The sequence below is a fragment of the Hylobates moloch genome, unplaced genomic scaffold, assembly GCF_009828535.3.
Source record: "Hylobates moloch isolate HMO894 unplaced genomic scaffold, HMol_V3 SCAFFOLD_17, whole genome shotgun sequence".
In the NCBI taxonomy this organism is placed as follows: Eukaryota; Metazoa; Chordata; class Mammalia; order Primates; family Hylobatidae; genus Hylobates; species Hylobates moloch.
In genome coordinates, this window is record NW_026652292.1 from 15,706,590 (window position 1) to 15,722,497 (window position 15,908).

At 45.5% G+C, this 15,908-nt stretch overlaps 1 pseudogene; it reads left to right on the forward strand.

Annotated features, from left to right (window-relative positions):
- The first annotated feature begins 12,569 nt into the window (after window positions 1–12,569).
- LOC131381742 (protein GVQW1-like) lies at window positions 12,570–13,785 on the forward strand (annotated as a pseudogene).
- The last annotated feature ends 2,123 nt before the right edge of the window (window positions 13,786–15,908 follow it).

The window sequence follows — 15,908 nt, forward strand, 5'->3', positions numbered from 1 at the left end:
TCGTTCTGACAGAGTGGATGACATGGGCTTTGAATGAGGGTAGGAGACAAAGTGGCATGAAGCCTGTTAGCAAAGGTGAAGACGCAACATCCAAAATGGTCTCGTGCTTGACTTTTTATAGTAATTCGCACCATACCTTGTCCAGTGAAATAGTTTTTAAATGTTTCAGAATGATAATGTGGTAGCTGTGGCAACTACAGACAACATATGCAACCCAGAAATCAATGTCCACAGGTCCTCTCCACCAGAATCAGCAGTGCTTTAGAAGAGAAATAACTGTTTTTTTTTTTTTTTGAGACTGAGTCTCGCTCTGTCATCCAGGCTGGAGTACAGTGGCGCGATCTCGGCTCACTGCAACCTCCGCCTCCTGTGTTCAAGCGATTCTCCTGTCTCCGCTTCCCAAGTAGCTGGGATAACAGGTGTGCGCCCCTATGCCCAGCTAATTTTTGCATTTCTAGTAGAGACGGGATTTCACTATATTTTGGCCAGGCTGATCTCAAACTCCTGACCTCAAGTGATCCACCCGCCTCAGCCTCCCAAAGTGCTGGGATTACAGACGTGAACCACTGTGCCCGGCTGAGAAAGGACTCTTAACAGCGGATGCCCTGTGGAGGCAGCCCACAGCCTCTGCAGAATTATGTGGCATCCTTGCTGATGGTCATGCAGCTCACAAAAGGCATTGGGATACTCTCCTCTGCTAAGCCAAGTCCCTGCCACCCCACACCACTGCCACCAATCGATAGCTGAGTCACCATCTTTCAGAAAAAAAGATAATCGGGCATGCTGTGAAACAGAACACTTTACCAGATAGCCTCAAAAAGCACACAGTTCAAGAGTGAAAGACCAAAACCATCCAGTTGGTTTAGTTATAGAAGATGTTAATCATGGCCAATGACCAGCACAGCTCTGGTGGTTGCACACTGTTCCTACAATAATATTGATCTTTGTATCTGACTCTTACAATAAAATACATGCTTCATCTGTCAGTCAGCCTAGTGAGTTACCATGAAAAAAATATGGTCCCTCATTACTACACATTGTCAATAAATTTAAAATTCCGGCCAGCTACAGTGGGTCATGACTATAATCCCAGCACTTTTGGAAGCCAAGGTGGGAGAACTGCCTGAGCCCAGGAGTTCAAGATCAGCGTGGGCAATGTAGGAAGACCCCATCTCTACTTAAAAATATATTTGTAAAATTCTGCATAAATATTAATAACAGACTTTTGCTGCTTTAGGCAAGAAAGCCTTGATTGTTCCCATCCTGATGGGAAGCTTCTGAAGGGTACAGCATGTGCTCGTGGGTTCTTTACCCAAGTTAGGAACCTGATTTCATCTTTTCTTGAGGATTCTGGGACTCATTCAGGCTCTCCGCCCAGAAAAGCGATGCCCACAGCAAGTGAGGAAGGCACTGTCTTTAATCTACACTGAAACCACCCCAGGCTCCTAAGCTTCCGCTGTTCTCCCATCTGCTTGGCCGCACTACACTGGGTCTTACTGAGTGCCTTGCCATGCGCCACCCCCGTGGCTATGTTGGAAGGAAGCGCCAAATCTCCTGTGGAATAAAAGGCTTTTCCCCCAAGGGCCACTATGTCAGGGGGTATTGAAAAGTGTTTTCAGGTGAAAGGTCATTTGAATGCATGGTTAACCTAACAGAAGATACCAAGCCAGGCTCTTATTTTGCTTTTCATTTTACACACCATATATCGCATCAAGTGAAAAAAAATTCTTTTCCAAAAAGATTTGCATTTCAGTATGTTTAAACTTTCAACCTTTTAAGGTAAGTAATAAATAAAAGTTATGTGCACCCTAGAAGCTGCCTGCCTCGGATGCGTGACGATCCTTCGTGCCCCATGATCTACTTTATAGCTTTAAACTGGACCATGAGTTGAACTCCCCAAATTCCTCAAAAAATGTTCAGGACCCTTTCTGCTCGCTGGGTAGAGAAAGAGCACTTAAATATAAACAGCTGCTCCTGATTTTTAAAGCTCAATCACACATTTATTTATTTTTGAGACAGAGTCTCACTCTGTTGCCCAGGCTGCTGTGCAGTGGTGCAATCTCAGCTCACTGCAGCCTCCACCTCCTGGGTTCAAGCGATTCTCCTGCCTCAGCCTCCTAAGTAGCTGGGATTACAGGCGCCCACCACCACACCTGGCTAATTTTTGTATTTTTAGTAGAGACGGATGGGGTTTCACCACATTAGCCAGGCTGCTCTCAAACTCCTGGCTTCAACTGACCCGCTCACATCAGCCTCTCAAAGTGCTGGCATTATAGGCATGAGCCACCATGCCTGGCTAAGATCACACATTTAATGGTACATGGCTATATTCCAACATGACTCTTTCTAAGAATGTAGGTGCTACTGCTGTGGTCCTTCTCGTTTTGTGATTCATATTCTGAAAAGAAAAAATTCATACTCTATAAAAATTTCTAAACTTATGGTTTAGACCATATTTAGTACTCTAAACAAGAGAAAACTAACATACATACATTCATAACATGTCCTGCATCTGCTATTTTCAAGATTTTCCTTAAACCCACACCCTCCAAGCACTTTCTTATTCTTTTTTGCATATTGCCACTAACTCAAGGATGCTTTTTCAAACTTTTTATACCATGTATAAAAAATATTCAGTAAACAACAGCCAAAAGGTACAAACAACCCATGTGTCCACCAATAAATGAACAGATACAAAAAATATGGTATATCCATACAACGGAATTATTTAGCCCTGAAAGGGATGGAAATTCAGACCCTTGCTACAACACGGATGAGCCCTCAAGACATTATGCTAAGTGAAATATGACAGTCACAAAAAGACAAATACTGTACGATTCCACTTGTATGAGGTACCCAGAATACTTAAATTGATAGAGAAAGTGGAAATGTACAATTCCACTTATATGAGGATCCAGAATAATCAAATTGACAGAAAGTGGAAGGATGGTTGACAGGGGCTAGAGATGGGGGAAATGGGGAGCTGTTGTTTAATGTATGGATTCAGTTCTGCAAGAGGAGAAGAGTTCTGGAGACTGCTGCACGGTAACGTAAATATACTTAACGCTATCGAACCATGCATTAAAAACAGATGTGATAAATGTTGTTCATGCATTTTACCAAAATTAAATTTTTTTTTTAGTTTAAAAAAGAAAAAAATAGGGGCCAAGTGCAGTGGCTCACGCCTGTAATCCCAAAACTTTGGGAGGCCAAGGCGGGCGGATCATGAGGTCAGGGGATCGAGACCATCCTGGCTAACAAGGTGAAACCCCGTCTCTACTAAAAATAAAAAAATTAGCCGGGCGTGGTGGCGGACGCCTGTAATCCCAGCTACTCAGGAGGCTGAGGCAGGAGAATGGTGTGAACCCGGGAGGCGGAGCTTGCAGTGAGCTGAGATTGTGCCAATGCACTCCAGCCTGGGCAACAGAGCGAGATTCCGTCTCTTTAAAAAAAAAAAGAAAAGAAAATAGTAAGTAATGCTGGGAATTTTGCTGTTGGATAGAATACATTAATCTCTAAGTATAAAGAGATTAAAAACAAGCACAGACTTGAGAGGAAATAACATGAAACATTATGCTCCTTAACTTAAAATAAAAAGTTTTAGAGGTTGGGTGTGGTGGCTCATGCCTGTTATCCCAACACTTTGGGAGGCCGAGATGGGAGGATCACTTGAGCCCAGGAGTTCAAGACCAGCCTGGGCAACATAGTGAGATCCTGTCTCTCAAAAAAAAAAAAATTTACCCATGTGTGGTAGCACATGCCTGTATTCCCAGCTACTAGGGAGGGTGAGGTGGGAGGATGGCTTGAGCCCAGGAGGTCAAGGCTTCAGTGAGCCGTGATTGCATCACTGCACTCTAGCCTTGGTAACAAAGTGAAACCTTGTCTCTTTAAAAAAATGTTAAAAATTAAATTTAAAAAAAGGCCAGGCCTGATGGCTCATGCCCATAATCCCAGCAGTTTGGGAGGCCGAGGCGGGAGGAACACTTGAGTCCAGGAGTTAACCAGCCTGGGCACCAATGTCAAAACCCTGTCTCTACAAAAAATATATTAAAAAGTTAGCCGGGTATGATGGTGCACACCTGTGGTCTCAGCTACTCAGGAGGCTGAGGTGGGAGGATCACCTGAGCCCAGGAGGCAGAGATTGCAGTGAACCAAGATTGCACCACCGCACTCCAGCCTGACAGAGACCCTATCTCAAAAGAAAAAAAAAAAAGTTTTAACATACACACCTTCAAATTTGAACCCAAATTAAATAAAAATGTTCTGGTGACAAGCTATAGACTATTCAGGAAGAGAGAACAAAAGGCACTGAGATTTTCAGGGAGACATTGTAATCTCAGAGTTCGAATAATTAATAAATATATTATGTTGTGGCTGGAGGTAAATTCAGCAAATGAACTCCCACAAACCAACAGGGACATCAAACGACCAGATTTAATTGGAACCAAAACTCAATAATCTGAAATCTCTTCCTTAAAAAGCAAAAAAGGACAGAATATGTAAACTGTGTGTCTGGCTGGTACAAAGAAAGAACCTGATTTCTTAAGATTATAGAAAATTTTGCCTCAGTGTATAAAAATTACTTAGTAGACAACAGCCCAATATTAATTACTCATTAATAATTCAAAGGCTGGCCGGGCGCGGTGGCTCACGCTTGTAATCCCAGCACTTTGGGAGGCCGAGGCGGGCGGATCACGAGGTCAGGAGATCGAGACCACGGTGAAACCCCGTCTCTACTAAAAATACAAAAAATTAGCCGGGCGTGGTGGCGGGCGCCTGTAGTCCCAGCTACTCGGAGAGGCTGAGGCAGGAGAATGGCATGAACCCGGGAGGCGGAGCTTGCAGTGAGCCATCATGCCACTGCACTCTAGCCTGGGTGACAGAGCAAGACTCCGTCTCAAAAAAAAAAAAAAGAAAGAAAAGAAAAGAAATCCTAAGGTCTATGAGACAACATTTGCCATGGGCTCACGTCATTTCTCACTCTATGAAAAGATACTGTTACCGCTCCATAAATGGCCATGCTGATGCCATACAGTTTAATACCGTGGACACATGCGGCTCCCAAACACGAGGTGGGGCCAGGTACAGGTTTCCTCATGTTGGATTTCAAATTCCACAAGAATAAATAAGCTGGTCGGTTTAATGGCTTTTAGAAATAGGAAGTACATTCTATTTTGAAGCACATAAAAACATTTTCTTGTCAGAAAATTTCCACATAACTCACCCCCAAAATACATTCCCTTGCCCATTTTAATAATTTGGAACAGCTGCAGCACAAATTGCTTAAAAATGTTGGGAGAAGCTCACTTCATTTCTTCAATCCGAAATCTACCTAGTCAAGGTTTTCAAAAGGGCTAAGGGTATAACACCTAGTATCAAATTTCACACCCCCCAAAAAATCAAGTATCATTTGACTTCAGCATGCATATGTATATCAAAACATCATGTTGTATATCTTAAATACAGCCAATAATTTTTTTTTTTAATCCAGTGTAACTGGCCAGGTGCAGTGGATCACGCCTATAATCCCAGCACTTTGGGAGGCTGAGGCAGGTGGGTCATTTGAGGTCAGGAGTTCGAGACCAGCCTGGCCAACATGGCAAAAACCCATCTCTATTACAATTAAAAAAAATATTAGCTGGGCATGGTGGCGGGCGCCTGTAATCCCAGCTACTGGGGATGCTGAGGTAGAAGAATCCGGAGGTGGAGGTTGCAGTGAGCCAGAGGTTGCAATGAACTGAGATCACACCACTGCACTCCAGCCTGGGCCACAGAGTGAGACTCTACCTCCAAAAAAAGGCCGAGTGCGGCGGCTCACACCTGTGATCCCAGCATTTTGGGAGGTGGAGGCGGGCGGATCACAAGGTCAGGAGATCGAGACCATCCTGATTAACACAGTGAAACCCTATCTCTACTAAAAATATAAAAAAATCAGCTGGGCGCGGTGGCGGGTGCCTGTAGTCCCAGCTACTCGGGAGGCTGACGCAGGAGAATGGCATGAACCCAGGAAGAGGAGCTTGCAGTGAGCCAAGATCATGCCACTGCACTCCAGCCTGGGCGACACAGTGAGACTCCGTCTCAAAAAAAGAAAAAAAAAAATCAAGTATAACTGAGAAAACTTAAACTGACTCAGTGGCCTCATACAGGGTGCTTATAGAGACCAAGGGACCCAGTTTGGACGTCACAATCCCAATGCAGAATAACTCATCTAAACAGCATGGTTTGGTCAAGTCAGAAGACACCAAGTCCACAGCCCTGAAGAACCTCCCCTGGCACTGCTTCACTCCCCCGGGACTAAGATTCTGATCAGTAACAACAAGCGCTCCTCTGTTAGCCCACATGACCGCTATGTGCTACATAAATCAGAGGTACGTATCATCGCTATTGTTAATGAAAATAAAACCACAATGCTTTTCGTCATGTAGTCCCGAAAAGCTGGATGTAGAAGATACAATTTGAAATGCACTGGGGAAATGGGTTAAAGTCCGTGCTATGGCAGCTAAAGGGAAGAATTGTTAAGAAGTGAGCTCCATTATCCAGATTTATTTCGTACTCACCATCCCTCTGCTTTCCTTCTCTCTCAAACACCTCGGCTAAATATGGCAGTGACTTACTTCCTAAATCTTTATCTTGAGTGCAACTTCAGCTGTAAGTTACAGATCCATATGTTCAGTGGTCCACTGGCTCAAACTCAACAGACATGGCTAATCTCCCCCAAACACCTGTTACTTCACACATAGTTACAACTTGACAAATGGCACCACAGCCTACCCAAATGAGTAATCCAGTAATCCTACAGAAATTCAGCTTACTTGGCCCCCAAACCCAGTTAAACACTTAGCATCTACCTCTTGGTATCTCACACACTAACCCCTCCTAACTGGAAGCCCCTCCTTTCTCATCCACCACCCTGTGGCCAAGTGACGCCTCCCCAAAACGCATGCTTAAAGTTATCCCCTACAGCTTTCATGAGTCCGTTCAAGCTCACTGAGTTGCACAGAGCCATTCCTTCCTCCACTGCTCTCGACCGCCTTGCCAGCCAGCAGCATGCAACCTTTGTTCTGGCATCTAGAATGTCCTGCGCTGGTTATTAAATAACAACGCATCACGCTATTTCCTGTCTTTCCACATGATGATCTGCTGCCAGGACAGCTACCCTCCTTCTTGGCCAAATTCCTCTACATATGCTCAAAACTCAGGCCAACTATTAATAGCACCTCAGCGAGGAATCATTTTCTGACCCTCTCACCCCCTCCTCGTTGTGACGCTCCTTCTTTGTGTTCCCATGTATTTTTATCACACCCATTGTCACCCTGAGCTATTGTTCATGGTTTGCCTGTGTCTATCTTCACTAACCAGTTAGGTGCCTTTCATTTATTCAATCTTTCAACAAGCCACTCCTGTAAGCCAGTCATTCTGCATCCTTGGAGCCTAACACAGAGCCTGGTACCCAGGCAGGGCAGCATCGGCATCGATATGCTGAGGACACATGATTTCACCACCAATCCACCAAATAAATTCATGTTTTAACTGTTTTCTAGTGCTTTATGCCCACTACCTTCTACATAACCAAATTGTCTGACGTTGTCCAATTAAACAATTAGAAACATTTCAGCCAGGTGTAGTGACTCATGCCTGTAATCCCAGCACTTTAGGAAGCCCAGGTGGGAGGATTGCTTGAGGCCAGAAATTTGAGACCAGCCTGAGCAACACAACAAGCCTCCATCTCTACAAAAAATTTTAAAAATACAAAAAATTAGCTGGGTGTGGTGGCATGCACCTGGGAAGCTGAGGTAGGAGGACTGCTTGAGCCCAGAAGTTGGAGGCTGTGGTGAGCTATGATCACACCACTACACTCCAGCCTGGGCAAAAGAGTGAGGTCTAAATAATAATAAATAAAAATTAAAAATAGACACTTAGAAACGATTTTTTTTAAATCGTGAAGCATTCAAGTTTGTTGAAAATTAAACCATCACAAGAGACAAGTTGTTAACTGAAGTCAAGGTGTTCAAAGTAGAGGCTGGCATTTCCATTTCACCTGAGTGAATTTCTGACTAAAATTCTCTCCTGACCGAAAGGAATGTATCTTTTTTATTATTATTATTTTTGAGACAGTCTCACTCTATTGCATAGGCTGGAGTGCAGTGGCACAATCTCAGCTCACTGCAATCTCCTCCTCCCAGGTTCAAGCGATTCTCCTGCCTCAGCCTCCTGAGTAGCTGGGATTACAGGCACCTGCCAACACGCCCGGCTGATTTTTGTATTTTTAGTAGAGATGGGGTTTCACCATGCTGGCCAGGCTGGTCTCAAACTCCTGACCTTGTGATCCGCCTGCCTCAGCCTCCCAAAGTGCTGGGATTACAGGCATGAGCCACCTCGTCCAGCCTTGAAAGGAATCTAAACCCAAAGACAGACAAGGAAGAAAAAAAAAATCACAAAAAAACAAGTTTCAAATTGCTACTCTCATGTGCTGATGTGGAAGCGGCCACTCCGGAGCATAAATGTTTGGTAAAGTTTTAAAATACATAGAGTCAGACAGATGGTTACAATCATCTTTTGGCTACGAGTCTTGATTTCATGTGAAAAAAAAAAAAGCCAAAAAAAACCCAGAAAGTCCTGACAAACTGCACTGTGTTCATCTGTCCCAAGAGCACCCCAATGCCAAGACAGTGCTAACCAACCAACCACGCGGCCTTCAGGCCACGCTGCCTCCATGAGAGGCGCACTGTTACTTGACTCGAGCCTTGGAAAGGGATGGAAACAAGCCAACCAAGTCTACCTTGGAAAGACTCAACTCAAGAAAATGAAACACAGATTTCAATTTGCAAGATTCCCAAACAGTCCAGTCCACTCCAAGGCAGGGTACGCCCAGCCTTCACATGGCAAGCAGGCCGTGACTTCTGTGCAGGTGAACTCGGTTCAACCGGCTGCTAAAATCAACAGGCCATTCTCTGGCTGATGCCTGCTAACACATTTTGACTGACAGATGCAGGCTTCAAAGTTAATTCAGAAGCAACATCAAACACATTTGCAGATTCGGGGTGGAATGCCACCTAACCAAATGAGGATATTTTTGAAACATCTAAAAATACATTAGCTGTGAAGCATAGTTCGTGCTTACAGAAGCATTTATCTTTAGAAACAGCCCCAGTTCTTAAAATTGGCTCCTTTGATTCTGATCTCTGCGCTGTTTGTTCGGCAAGACCAACAAACTAACCGAAAGGCTGGGTGGAACAGGGAAGAGCTTCCTCTGGAGCCAGCCTCAACACCATAATTGCAGGCGACCGCTGAAGTTCCCTGCAGCTCTCCCCGTGATGTGGTTTTGAGCCATTCCTTAGAGACTGGGAGAGGAGTCTCCTCCGTGCAACTGACCCGGAGCTCCACAATCCCTATAATGAGGAGAACGTGCTTCTCTTCCATTCAGCAGGAAACAAAACTGCCACGCCTCGGAACCTGGCAGCCCTTCCACTCTGGCCACTGAGCTTGTCTTCGGTACAACAGAAACCTCTCCTGCTCTTGTCAACACTGTGCTTAGATGCTGGGTACATAATAATTTGAGATGATCCAGGGCCAGACAGCACAGGAAGACAGAAGACAGGCACCTAAAAAACACTTGTTCTCACTCTGCTCAGGAGCTTCCAGGACGGTAAGTGCCACGTTTTCACAGCGACAGCACTTGACAAGACCGGGAGACAGTGACATGCAGCCTCTTCCTTCACCTCCCTCCCCACAGTCCCCATGACTCTTCTCCCATCTCTACCCTGGTCTAAAACCCTCAGCCCTTCCCCACTGAATTACTGCAACACGCTCTCAGCCCCTCTGTCTTTTCCCGTCTCTCAGCCGTATTACTTCCCGCTTAAATCTTCTCAAATTTTTCTTAGAGAAATTATCCTTTCAGAAAACTTTAAACAGACTGGGTGTGGTGGCTCATGCCTATAAATCCCGGCACTTTGGGAGGTCAAGGTGGGAGAATGGCTTGAGGTCAAGAGTTCAAGATCAGCCTGGACAACACAGCAAGATTCCAGTCTTGACAAAAATTTAAAAATTAGCCGGGCGTGGTGGTGCATGCCTGTAGTCCCAGCTGCTCTAGAGGCTGACCTGGGAGGTCAAGGCTGCAAAGAACTATGATTGCACCATTGCACTCCAGCCTGGGTGACAGAGCGGGATCCTGTCTCTAAAACAAAATAAAGGCCAGGCGTAGTGGCTCACGTCTGTAATCCCAACACTTTGGGAGGCCAAGGTGGGCGGATCTCCCGAGGTCAGTTCGAGACCAGCCTGGCCAACGTGGTGAAACCCTGTCTCTACAAAAAAATACAAAAATTAGCCGGGTGTGGTGGCGGATGCCTGTAAGCCCAGCTACTCAGGAGACTGAAGCAGGAGAATTGCTTGAACCCGGGAGGTGGAGGTTGCAGTGAGCCGACATGGCACCACTGTACTCCAGCCTGGGTGAAAGAGCAAGACTTCGTCTCAAAAAAAAAAAAAAAAAAAGAAAAGAAAAGAAAAGAAAGAAAAAAGAAAACTTTAACAAATATAGTGGGGTCTGTGTACCATCAGCCCCAAACTTGCCAGGTGAGCTATAAGTGGGGAAGGGATGTTCTGGCACCACTGACATCTTAGGCCAGATGACTCTGGGGCTGCCCCAGGCACTCCGATATGTTTCTCAGCATCCCTGGTCTCTACTCAGTAAATGCCAGTAGCATCACTTGACCATAGCTATGAGACCAAAAATGTCTTTTAGATATTACAAAATGTCCCCTGGGCAGAATCATCCTAGGTGGGGAACCAATGGTTTAAGGCTTCTAACCCCAGGCTGCCCATCCCACCTAATTTCTGCACATTCCCTAGCAAGCATCTGATTCCATGAGCAAAGGCAGCCTTCTCCCGCTGCAGTGAGGCCCCATCAAACTCGCTCTCATCTCTCCATCTTCACGTATGGTGTTCACTGGCCTTTCCTTCTCATCAATTCTTTTTTTTTTTCTTTTGTTGAGACAGGGTCTTGCTCTGTTTCCCAGGCTGGAGTACAGTGACACAATCTCGGCTCACTGCTGCCTCAACCTCCCCGGCTCAGGCAATCCTCCCACCTCAGCTTCCTGAGTAGAAGGGACTACAGGGGCACGCCACCACGGCTGGCTAATTTTTGCAATCTTTTGTAGAGATGGGACTTCGCCAAATTGTCCAGGCTTGTCTTGAACTCATGGGCTCAAGCGATCCTCCCGCCTCAGCCTCCTAAAGGGCTGGGATTACAGGCATGAGCCACCACGCCAGGCTTTCTACCAAACCCTGACTGATCTCATGCCTTTGTAGTGTCACCACCACCACCACCTCCACAGGGCTTCCTGAGCCACGCATAGGTTACGTCTCTGTACCACAAACACACACCCTGCTCCTCCTCTCCTTAGCGGGTATTTGTCCTCGCCAGGTCTTAGCAGGCAGTGGCAGGAGATGAAGTCTAGGCCCTCATCAGACCCTCTCCCTCCAAGTAAGGGGGCAATCAGGAGAGAGCCAACTCCCTCCCCTCCAGGCAGCAAACCCACAGCCAAGAGGTTCAAGGTGGAAACCTGGGGCCCCTGGCAGGGACCTGGGAGCTCAGCAGGGCTCTAGTCTCGAAGTGGCCAGAGGAAGGATAAGGTTGGCGAGGGGAAGTCTCAGGCAGGAAGAGCCTGGGAGTTCCAGGAAGAGAATCGAGCAGGGGCACAGAAGGCGGGGCTGCTGCACAGGCAGTTACAGCCAGTGCAGAGGGGCTCTAACCCAGGCACTGCAGCTTAAACAACACAGTCCAGACCTACAGACACTGGCATCAAACTCGGTACGGCCTCCGTCCCCTCAAGGACAAGCCTGGGACAGAGATGCACCCACAGGAATAGCTAAAGGGCCCAGCGGTAAGGTTCAGGGGCTTCATAAGCACAGTCAAATCCAAGCCTGTGTCATCCTCACATAACCCTCAATGACAGGCCTTCAGCTATCCAAGGCCATGTGCTGTGAGCTGGCCTTGGTGTTATCTCCCCACTAAATTGCAAGCTTTGAGGCTAGGGATGATGCTGTAAACTTCTTCCAAATCCCCCTTAAAATGGAGCCAAGTTCAAGGCAAGAACTTTCTAAATAAACACTTGTTGCTATGGGATGGCTAAGATGGAGAGAAAGGTACAAAGGTTAAAGTTTCCAGAGCTTTCACTTCTTTTACTTTAAAACATCCCTGGTTAGAGGGATTATAATATCTGACCTTTGAAAACACGTTAATTTTAAAAACTGGTGTTCAGAAAGATTCAATTATCAATACAGAGCCAAAGAGGAGGTTAGTGAAGGAAAGGGGGGATCAACTCTAACTTATTCTGGGTGCTTTTATTTTTTTTTTATCACTTTCTACCCCATTTCAATAGAAGATGCCAAAAGCTACAAGAAAAAAAAATTTTCCTGGTTTCTGACAAAGTTCTCAGATAAAAAGATCAGTCCCCAAGGAGAAAAAGCTAACAGTACTCCTTAGCAAAGAATGGCAGCCTCTCTACCTGGCGATGAGCCACTTGCTAGCAACCCACGGAACCTGCCAGCTCAGAACAGAAAGTCAACAAATAATGAAACATCCAGATGCCAGCAGGGGGAAAATGCCACAGGAGTCCCTCCTCAATGATATGACTCAAAGGAGAGTACCTGGCTGAATGCGGAGGTTCATGCCTGTCATCCCAACACGTTGGAAGGCCCAGGCAGGAGGATCACTTGAGCCCAGGAGTTCAAGACCAGCCTGTGCAACATAGCAATGTTTAATAAATTTAAAAAATAAAAACAAAAAAACTTAAAAATTAACCAAGTGCAGTGGCTCACACCTATAGTCCTATGTATTATATACTGTAGTACTATATATATACTCAGGCGAGAGAATCACTTGAGCCCAGGAGTTAGTTAGAGGCTGCAGTGAACAGTGATCATGTCACTGCATTCCAGCCCAGGTGACAAAGTGAGACCCTGTCTCTAAAAAACAAACAAAAAAAAACAACAACAAAAAAAGGAGGACACCTATGGTGGGCAGAATAATGGCTCCTCCCGCAAAGACATCCATCCACACTCATCCCAGAGCCTGTGACTAGATAATGTCACGTGGCAAAGGGGCTCTGCACAGGTGATTACGGTTATGAAGCCTGAGATGGGGAGATCATCCAGGGAGGCCCCATCTAATCACGTGAGGCCTTAAAAGCAGACAGCCTTTCTTGGCTGCAGTCAGAGAGAGAGAAAGAAGACAGTGGAGGAGAAGGAGGAAATATCTGAAGCCATGAGAGGGAAGCAAAACACGGTTTCTGGCACTGAAGATGAAGAAAGGGAGCCACAGATCAGGAGACCAGGGAATGTGAGCGGCCTCTGGAAACTGGGAACAGCCCTCATGTGACAGTCAGCAAGAAAACAAGGACCTCAGTTGTCCAACTGCAAGTAACTGAATTCAGCCAACAGCCACAATGAGCAGGAAATGGATCCTCCCCTAGACCCTCTGGAAAGAGACGCAGCCCTGCTGACACCTTGATTTCTGCCGGTGAGACCTATGGGACTTTCGACCTACAGAACTGTAAGAGGGCAAGTAGCTTTGTTCTTTTTTTTTTCCCTGAGACGGAGTCTCGCTCTGTTGCCCAGGCTGGAGTGCAGTGGCACGATCTCGGCTCACTGCAAGCTCCGCCTCCCGGGCTCACGCCATTTTCCTGCCTCAGCCTCCCGAGTAGCTGGGACTACAGGTGCCCGCCACCACGCCCAGATAATTTTTTGTACTTTTTTTTTTTTAGTAGAGACGGGGTTTCATCATGTTAGCCAGGATGGTCTCGATCTCCTGACCTCGTGATCCGCCCCCCCCTTCGGCCTCCCAAAGTGCTGGGATTACAGGCGTGAGCCACCGCACCTGGCCGCTTTGTTCTTTTAAGTTGGTACACTTATGGTAATTGGTTATCCAGCAACAGAAAATGAATGCAACATCTCTGGAACAATTCAAGTCGTTTCATTTTTTTTCTCTTTTAAAGATATAGACAGGCATTGCTCCGAGCCAGGATCAAAGGTGGAGAAGCAGTGGCTGTTCTGACAGATGGTGGTCTTGTCTCGATGCGAGCAGAGTCCAACAGACGCTGGCATCTCCGGTAAATGGCTTCAATGATAATTTAAAAAAATCATGGTGGCGGCCAGGCGTGGCAGCTCAAGCCTGTAATCCCAGCACTTTGGGAGGCCGAGGCTGGCGGATCACGAGGTCAGGAGATCAAGACCATCCTGCTAACATGGTGAAACCCCGTCTCTACTAAAAATACAAAAAAAAACTAGCCGGGTGCGGTGGCAGGCGCCTGTAGTCCCAGCTACTTGGGAGGCTGAGGCAGGAGAATGGCGTCAACCCGGGAGGCGGAGCTTGCAGTGAGCCAAGATCCTGCCACTGCACTCCAGCCTGGGGGACAGAGCAAGACTCCCTCTCTCAAAAAAAAAAAAAAAAATCATGGTGGCTACTTTATGGATAATATACAATTTTGCAAGCCTCAAACAGAAGGTCTACAATGGCATAATTACCTGAACTGAACTGCAAATTGGATGCATAAAAATCCTGCAGGTTTCCCTTAGGAAGAATATGACCTTATTCCAAGACCAAGATCTTATTCATAGTATTTATTGGCAATTTAGCTATCAGGTTTAACAACGTTATCATGAAAAGAGGAAAATAAATAAAAAACTTTTTAAAAGGGTCTGCCTTTGAAACCCCTTGTGTAGTTTTTTTTTCCTTCTAATTTACTTACTTTTTCTTGACTATTGAAAAGGTACAATAACAACTTGTGTCTAGGAGGGCATGCCAGCACGTGCCTGTAATCCCAGGTACTCAGGAGGCTATGGCAGGAGGATCACTTTAGCTCAGGAGTTTGAGTCTAGCCTGGGCAACACAGCAAGACACCATTACAAAAAGAAAAAAAAAAAAAACCTTGTGTTTTTTCTCTAACAACAGCAAAGTATGAGTTTCAAAATATAGATTGAGCATCCCTTCTGTGAAATGCCTGGGACAAAAAGTGTTGTGGATTTCAATATTTTTTGGATTTTGGAATATTTGCATACTATGTACTGGTTAAGCATAATTTAAGTTAAATTCAAAATCCAAAATATTCCCAATGAGCATTTCCTTTCAGCATCACATCAGCATGCAAAATGTCTTGAATTTTGAAGCATTGTGGATTTGGAGTTTTTGGATTAGGTACGTTCAACCTATCGGCACCTACAAGAGACATATACCAATAAAAGATTGTAAAATCCAGGTTCACATTTTATGAACTACAAGACTATTTGTAATACGAATGGCATGTATTTTATAAACATTTATTGCACAACTACCAGGTGCCTGGCAGTGTCCTTGGCTCCAGGAAGACAAAATAGGTCCTTGAGAAACCTAACTGCTATGTAAACAAATAGTTACACGACAGTGTCAAATATTTAATAATAACACACGCACAGTGCAGCAGTCACGTGGATACCTATGTAGTGGTATTCTATGGGAAAGAGGTAGTTCACTGGTCATCTACAAGGGGATTTTTGAGATGGGAACAGAGAAATAAATGCACATTATGCCAGCTCATGCAAAAACACAGAATGCATCGCCATTTTCATGCCAACATGTATAAACATTACCTCTTCTGAACATATGGAAAATATTTTAATCTAAAGACTGAGGACAAGCTAGCTCAGCAAGTCAGAGGACTACAGCATGATTGAATTTCTCTGGACAGGGCTGTTTGAAAACATTTGGCAAACATTAGGTCGATCTGACAAAAATGACACTTTCACGGTGTAAAAAAAAAAAAAAAAAAAGAGCCGGGCACAGTGGCTCATGCCTGTAATCCCAGGACTTTGGGAGGCCGAGGCGGGCCGATCTCAAGGTCAGGAGATCGAGACCATCCTGGCCAACGTGGTGACCT